At 37.4% G+C, this 8,655-nt stretch overlaps 1 long non-coding RNA gene across 1 annotated transcript; it reads left to right on the forward strand.

Moving 5' to 3' along the window:
• Nucleotides 1-3,631: 3,631 nt before the first annotated feature.
• On the forward strand, nucleotides 3,632-5,275 carry LOC137029329 (uncharacterized). The gene is made up of 6 exons (XR_010896283.1): nucleotides 3,632-4,149; nucleotides 4,234-4,397; nucleotides 4,613-4,676; nucleotides 4,778-4,867; nucleotides 4,975-5,069; nucleotides 5,176-5,275. It is a non-coding gene; the product is annotated as an uncharacterized lncRNA (long non-coding RNA).
• Nucleotides 5,276-8,655: the final 3,380 nt, after the last annotated feature.

Raw genomic sequence — 8,655 nt, forward strand, 5'->3', positions numbered from 1 at the left:
AACTACTTGAAGGTGAGTAAATGACGACAGAATTTTCATTTTTGGGTGAACTATCCAGCACGCAGATAAAATGTTTAATCGGCAAGGCTTTAAAACCCATGCAAATAATAAACTTTTGTGATTGTGAATAACTGCAGTGTCCTGTGAGTATAACTCTACCGCTGTTTTAATGTGATGTGAATGTATGTCGCTTTGTGCAACACAGTATGTTGAGACGGAGGACTGCAACTGACAGAAAGCACTATAGCACGATACAACGTTATTTCTTCAAAAGCAGATCGTGGAGACCTTTTAATCGTCCACGATCAAAATTGCACATCCCTATAAGAATGTTAATTTCAGACACAGCAAGTGTCACAGCTCAAATGTCCAAACCCCGCCTAATCACAAGCAAGGGGAAGTACTGCAATGGAAAACACTCGGAAACTGATTGTAAAATAATATTCCAAAGCAAATATACTACTAAGTTGGGCATGCTATAATTTTCACAAAATTTATTTCAAATTTACTTCAAGCACTTTCAAGGACCAGTATTTGTTTTCAAGTACTTTCCAGGCCTTGAATTCATGTGTACTTTCAAGGTGCGTGGGAACCCTGCTTAGTCTTCAAAGAATCAAGAACTGCATTGTGAATCATGAGTTCAGTGTTGTATACTGTAGCGAATCATGAGATTAGCATTATTAGTCCCTTACTGAATAGTCAAATAATTGTCCCATATATCATTAGTTTTATCAAATATCAAAATAACTAATTGCAGCTCTGTTGCTGAGTAATGACAGCAGGTATCCCCCTCCTTTTTAACTTTCTCCATATAATTAGAAAAATATCTAACTTATCAAAGATGCTGCAAATGAATTCCTCTTCTCAAGAGATGTTTAAAGATGAGGTTAATAGAGCATTTTCTTGAGCACTTCAACAGGTGTCTTCCATGTGAGGGTGACAGTGGGTTTTAGAGGGACATTCAAATGTCAGAAAGCTCTTGGGTTTCATCAGAAAGATGGTAATTTGTGTTCTGAAGATAAACGAAAGTCTTATGTGTTTATAACACCACAAGGGTGAGATTTTTTTTTTGATGAACTAACCCTTTAAAAGGAACACTTTTTTAACAATAGGCTCATTTTCCATCTCTCCTGGAGTTAAACATTTGTGAACCAAATCCATTCAGCCGATCTCGATCTGGGGGTACCACTGTTAGCATAGCTTAGCATAGAATCGGATTGAATCGGATTAGACCAGTAGCATCTCACTCAAAAATGAGTTTCTATATTTTTCCTATTGAAAACGATTCAATCCGATTCTATGCTAAGCTATGCTAACAGTGGTACCTTCAGATCCGAAGATCAGCTGAATGGATTTGATTCACAAATGTTTAACTCCAGGAGAGATGGAAAATGAGCCTATTGTTAAAAAAAAGAAAGAAAAAAAAAAAGTGGAGTGTTCCTTAAGGATCAACTATCGTCCACTGTTTTGTGCTCAGTCATGCATATATTTGGCTCTGGTAGACAGTAACGGAGCGCAGCAAACACTTTAAACGAACATACCCTTCGATTTGGTTGTTGGGTTTCCTCTTTTTTTTCTCTTCGGAGAGGGCCTGTTGGCCTGGCTTGCTCTCCGGCTCTGATCTGCAACAGAAAAGCATTTGCACCTGTTACTTAGTGAATCCTCGGGTGTTGTTGGATCTTCAACATTCATCTGCACTGAAGGGTGTATTACAAATCCTTATCCTTTAATGTTACACGTTTCTCTGCTTTATACTTCATGCAACGTAATATTAAAAGACCAATTTGACTTTAACACATCTTTCATTAGTGAATGGCTGATTTATTAGGGTTCTATAACCAAAGGCAGGTTTTCTAAAAAAGGATTATTTGGCTTGATGTAAAACACTATTCAACTCACCATCCACATCTGAGTCTCCGTCCTCGCTGCTTTGGGCAGGCTTTTTCTTGGGGGAAAAGAGGTCTGAAAACCCGTCTGAAAAACAAAAACGTTTTATCAGGTCTTCTGCAGTGTAAAAAGACCTTCTGAAATCATGACCAGGTCTCGAAGTAAAGCTGCATTTTTTAAAGATGATCCGAGATTAAACAACCACAAATGTGTGAACACTTAACATCTTTTGATGGACTGCTAGATTCACTCGTTCAGTAATTTGATGAACATTACATGCACACATATGCCTTGTGGACAAAGCTATGAAAAAAAAAATAGCGACGGGCTGTAAATCAGCTACTACTCAACCTAGGGCTGGGCGATACATCGCACACGACTGTCACGCGCATTTCGTCAGTAAAGCCGGTTCCCCGATTACCGCTAAATCGCCGTCACCTGCTTTCAAATGGAGTGGCATTTAATAGACAGAACCGTAGATCACTGACAAGCCACGCAATATCGCGTTCATTATCGAAGGCGATTCATCTGCGATAATGAACACAATGTTGCGTAGCTTGTCAGTGATCTAACTCAACCCCTTGTTTGCATTAAATTTGTTGCACTGCTTTTCTGTATCTAACATTGCCTAAAGAGCCTAAGTCAGGCTCTTCTTTTAACTAATGCTGTGAGTATAAAAACCATACTGTATGGTGCCTTGCTAAAAGTAGGGGTGGTCCGAATACCATATTTTGAGCTTTGAAGCTCTGTAGAAATGATCATTTTTATTATCATTTCATTAAAAATACTAGTTACTAGCCCAGATAGCATGTAGTAATCGGCCCAAGCTCGGCTGCCCCGCGGCACCTGCGGCTCAGAATCGGCGTGTGTTAACCGGGCCGATTGTGGCCCGCAGCTCGCTCTGGGACATGTATATTTGTCAAGGCTGTAAAGCACTGGGCCGATTCCTGTTCACTGTAACTGGCCCAACTCTGGCTATAGAGATCTGTGCCACTTCTGGCCATGACTCGGCTTATGTTCAATCACAGATGGTTACAAAAGCAAAAATTAAAATTGTCTTAAAATTGACTTCCTGGTAGTATCTGATATGAATTAACTAACATTACACGTTTAATGTTGCGAATTTGTCAATAACAACATATCTGCGGTAAAACCTAATATAATAAAAGTGCCATATAAGAAAGAACATTCTCTAATATGTATAATATCAAATCCATTTATAAGTAATGTAGCAATTCATTATTTTATACGCTTTCATGTATTTTAAACACGCTTCACTGCGCGCTCAGGTGATTCATTCATGTTCACGTGCGTGGCAGGGGAGGGGTCTCGTACCTGTGCTAGTGGGTGAATCCGCCATGTTTGTGCGGTTTGAAGCGGACGCAAGCAAAACAATGGATTATTTACCAAGAGATATTAATGTATGGAGTCATGTAGAGAAAACAGCTCTTGTAAGCATCGACGCACGTTTACATTTGTAGTATTTTTACTTAGCAGAGGCTTATAAAGGAACTTTCTAAAGTTAACTTCACGTGGTTGCTGCGAACGCGGCTTGTTTGGCTTGTCTGAAAACGTTCGATATGCCACTACAGCTAATAAATGGACGAAATCTTTTCTATCTTTGATCTAAGCATTGATATGTGGATCTCGAGTTTTTATGCTGCATTACACTTAGATGAGCAACACTCCGATCTGCAAACAAAGAGCTGAGGAAGAGGATGATGACGGTCCTGCATTCACGAGAAAGAGCAGGTTTGTCTGTTTGTTTTTAGTTTCCACGCTAATAGATTTATATAAATGCAATTGTAATAAGCAACAGTTCTTTTACTCCATGTTTCTTCAAGAAGGTGAGTGAAGAGGATTTGTTTACTATCATAGAAGATCATTGTTTTCAAATAACCTCAATTAACTAAATACAAAAGCTAGTTACATAAGCTAGTTTCACTGATTTTGTTTTTTGTTATGATGAGAATGTGCTGCAATCCTATGCATTAGTATGTCTGAGATCATCTTCAGATGCTAAACTAGTTGCTTCTTCACTCAGCATGTTAAGACGCACAGAAATTAGTGATTACTTCTCATAACATCCCATAAATTGCTTTTAATATTTCTCTGTTTTGTAGTAATGAAGAGAAGTGTTATCATCGCTGAAGAAATTGCAGATTTGAATCCTCAGACACTGAGCAGTAAATAACACCATGGACACCATGTCCATGGCAAGATGTTGCAACTAGCAAGATGTTAGAGCCAATGAGAAAGCTGGTAAGTTAAAGTAAAGTTTGGCACATTCAGTTAGACCATGTTACTTTTATTAACAGATACATGTATACTATTTGCTCTTTACAGGTTGAATGTAAACCTGAGTAAATGCCGCTACTTTAATGATTATTTCTAAGTTTACTGAGCGATGTAAACTGCTGTCATCCACGTCACATCATTGCTCTAATTGACGTTACCTGAAGAATCCTTTAAGCGTAGCAGATCTTCACAAGCGTCTGGAGCCAACTTATGTAAGTAAAGCAAAACATTTTTTTGTTTTGTTTTTTTCTTATTTGATTTTTGTAAGGATATCTTCATGAAGAAAAGGTATGGGCAACATGTGTTGCTGCTTTTTGTTAAGCACACTGACCTGAGAAATGTGATTTTATTCCTACATTCATGTGAATAAACTAGAAGTAGCTTTATCTATGATTAGTAAACCTTTACAATCTTTCTTTACTTGCAGGCTGAACTGGATGCTTCTGAAGAGTGAGCTTCAACACTGAAGGTAACTTCAGTTGAGTTGACATGTAAGTTGCGTGATGTCTCCTCAGATAACTGGGCACAGACCTGACTTTCTCTTTTCTGCATCCACTGTTGGTTATACACTTGTGTGGTTTTGGTTTTCTAGGTTTGTACAAAGTTACACCATATCACTGAAACGGCACGCGTCAAGATTTCAGAGACTCTGCGTGACATTTTAAACGTTTATGATCTTCAGGTGAGTTGAAATGTGTCAACACTTACTACCTCCATCACTGTCTTCACTGTATATAAAATAAAGTTGGCTTGCTTGTTTAACATGTTAATTTTGGCTTGACTCTGAAGGGCGTGCATGATATCAACATGAAACACATCGTAGCCCTCCGTGCTCCTCAGTGTACCTGTGTGAGGAGGACCCACAATTCTTCAAGACTTGACATGTAAGTATTCAGTGCATTAACAGAATTGCTAGTATCGGTGAATGTAACGTTCTACTTTTAGTCTACTGAGTGAAACTTACAGTTGGACCCTCTATGCTTATTTCAGGAGGCGTTGGGAGAGCCAGACATCACTGATTCTGTCATTGTGGTCAACGAAAGCACAAGTCCTTCAAGCACTGCAGTTGTGATAGAAGATGATCTAAAGTTTTATAATAAAAGACTAATCTTCAAAAAAAATCTTCAATTGTACAGCTGGAGGTTTATTTTATTTATTTAGTTTTTGTTGTTTTTTGTCTTTTGAGTTAGTTTTTTTATGTAATGTCCTGCAGAGGTGCCTGATCCTGTTCCTGGAGATCTTCTTGCCTGCAGAGTTCAGCTAAGTTATTCAGCTCATTATTTTGCTAAGTACAACAGCAAAACTTTTTCCATTTACCAATGTATTTAAAACATTAAGTTTGTCTATACTTATTCAATTTTACACTCTGTGTATAAGTAAATACTAGGGCTGCCCCCTAATAGTGGACTAACCATTAGAAGAGACTTGAAGAGGCTTGGTCGACCAAGATTTTATTAGTTGGTTAGTCGCAGAAAAAAAAAACTCCACAGGAAGTAGCGAAGTCACGCAACGCAGTCGGTGAGGGACAGATCGTTAACGGCGGGAAATCCAGACATTCGTCTATCATTCATCGACCTCAAATATGGCTTATTACTTGAAACATGTAAGTAGTAGCAACTTTACAAGTCCACTAGCTCTAATGTTAGCCTAGTCCTATATAAATGTGCGCTATTATTTGGAATACAGCTATATAAAGCTTGGAATGTCTTCAATTCAAATAGAAAATAAATATTCTCAGATTATGTAATCCATATGAAACTTGCATATATGCGATGATGAGTCAGCATTGTTGACTTAATCTCTGCAGCCGAAAACACAGAAAACATTATCAATGATTGAAATGTTTAGACAGTCTCCTTGCTGTTTTTTTCACGACACATTCATAATCGTTACATTTGCCGGTGCGCTGAGGCTAGCTTTATGCATGCGTTTGAGCGCTGATTAGGCTATGTATATATTAGATTAAAGGCTCATTATTATGATTTATGGCTTATTAATATAAATGTGCGATTAGTCGACTAATAGCTTAAATGAACGACTTGAAAAATCTTTAGTCGAGGGCAGCCCTAGTAAATACCAGTGTATAATTTTTCAAAATGTGGTAAATATTTACAATAATTGTATAACAACTGCTGTTATTTGATGTAATATAGTTTTGTAATTGTTTTGTAAATAAAATGTTTTCATGCCAACCAGATCACGTGAGTTCTTTACAAAGGGACATATAATTGCTTTCATAATAATGTGATGTTTGTATAGATTTAAGTAATGTTATTTATGTATTTTAATTTATATAATTAAAATGCAAGTAAGCGTTTTGGCTGGATATCAAATTTAAATGAAAAATGTATGAACACTATGTTAGATATATAAACGGGGCTGGGCCGTTTCTGGCGCGCTGTGCGCATTTGCGACGGCCCGATACCGGCTTGGTTCCGGCAGCTTTGGCATGGTAACGGTTGCCGCGTCTGGCCCGATTGACTCGGGCCGGAATCGGGCAGTGAGTACACCAGGCATCTGGTCCGAGTGCAGCAGAAGGAAGCGGGCCGAGTGGTTAGTCTCCAGCAGGCGAGAATCTAACCAGAACTGGCCCGATTGTATTTTGCTATCTGGGAGGGTTTACTGGGATTTTTAAAGTCACTATACAATTCCAGAACAATAATTTATCTATTTTTTTTATTTATTAGTTTACCGACTTAATGCAATCACTCTACCGGTGTGAAAATGCCATAGTTCTGAAACTGGGACTTAACTCTTTTTGGTTTAGTTCACTTTCACAAGCCAATATTTTAAAGCGTACCAAAATGTGTTTATTCAAGTCACATGCATTTACAACTGTTCTCTTATTAGTCAGTTTCCTCTGTCATCCATTAAAATGACTGACAAGTTCGCTCCACAAGCTTATTGCGCCTTAATCTGTGACCGTCAAGACACACGCAAACACTATAGGGATGTAGCCGTCATTCCCGTTGATGAATTATACCACGAAGTTGCACACAGTCGCAAAGCATGCACAAGTACTTAAAATTAAAAGCAGCCTCTGACCACGAATGTCATTGCCTTTCACTTTTATTTTTCCAAACTTTTTGAAAGATCACCTAATGAAAGGTTTGATTATTGTGTTTGTGAGAGGAACTGTAAGCAAGCAGAATACGGATGTTCTGCCGTTAAAAACTAAAATTAGAATTGATTCTTAAATTCTCTAAATCATTCTAGAACTCCTTTTTCTGGGAGGGGCTTTAAACACAAAGTTTACAACTCTCTATATAGACAAATCTGAAATGTTAAAATTTAAAGCTTACCCTCATCGACCTCTCTTCCTCTCTTGACTCCTTTTTTTGTTTTTCTCTGTGAAACAGAAGTTGATGTGGGACTGTCACCTGTAAGTAATTAAAAACAATCAAATATTACTGCTTGGTTGTCTTGAAAAGTCATACGAACATACTTTTGATTAAAAGAGCTATATTTTTTTAAACAAGAACTGCATATATCAGCGTAATCACTAAAAGTACACACTCCTCACTTGTGTTCACATAAAAGCAGTGAGTTAACTGCTGGTGTACTTTGTGACTATGGTCACCTAAATAAGTGTTAATGTTTAGCCGTTTAAGATTATTCCGCCAAATAAATTAATGGTTTTCTCTTAAAAATGACCCCAGTTTTTTAAGTTACTACTTAAAATATAAAGATGTAAGACTACACAATACAATTGCATTTAAAATAAACCAGAGCGCATACATACCACATACTGAAGGATGAAGCATGTTAAGGTTCTTCCCTCTCAAGGTCTCAGTGCCTTGCTCCATTTCAAACAGATATAGGATAATTGTAAAAAAGTGTTTTGTATTTCACCAGATTCTATAGTGTAAACATATACAAGCCAGATACACAAAAAAAAACAACAACAAAAAAATATTCGAATCCCAAATTTGAAAATTGAATACCAACCTACCACACGAATAATCGAATATTCTGGTCCAGCCCTAGTAATTAGTTACTTTTAAAGAAACTTTCGCAACACTGCATGCACAGAAAGCTGCCTCTCAAAATTTAATAGAGCATGATACTAAAACGAGATCCTTCTGCATCTTTTTGCACTTGAATGGACAAATACTAACCCTTAACCTTTAGACCTACAATATGGGTGCACTAATGTGAGATAAAGGATTGGTTCACATTCAAATTAAAATTGTTTCATTATTTCCTCTCCCTCAAGCCATCCGAGGTGTATATGACTTTCTTCTTAAATAATTTAAAAATATTATAAAAAATATGGCTCTTCTAACCTTTGTAGTGGCATTGAACAGTTACCACCAGTTTGAAGATCAAAAAAATGCATCCATCCATCATAAACGTCCCCCACACAGCTTTGGAGGGGTTAATAAAGGCAGTATGAAGACAATCCATGTTTTAAGAAAAACATCCATATTAAAAACGTTATAAAGTCAAATATCGAGCTTTCACTAGACT

The sequence above is a fragment of the Chanodichthys erythropterus genome, chromosome 10, assembly GCF_024489055.1.
Source record: "Chanodichthys erythropterus isolate Z2021 chromosome 10, ASM2448905v1, whole genome shotgun sequence".
Classification (NCBI taxonomy): Eukaryota; Metazoa; Chordata; class Actinopteri; order Cypriniformes; family Xenocyprididae; genus Chanodichthys; species Chanodichthys erythropterus.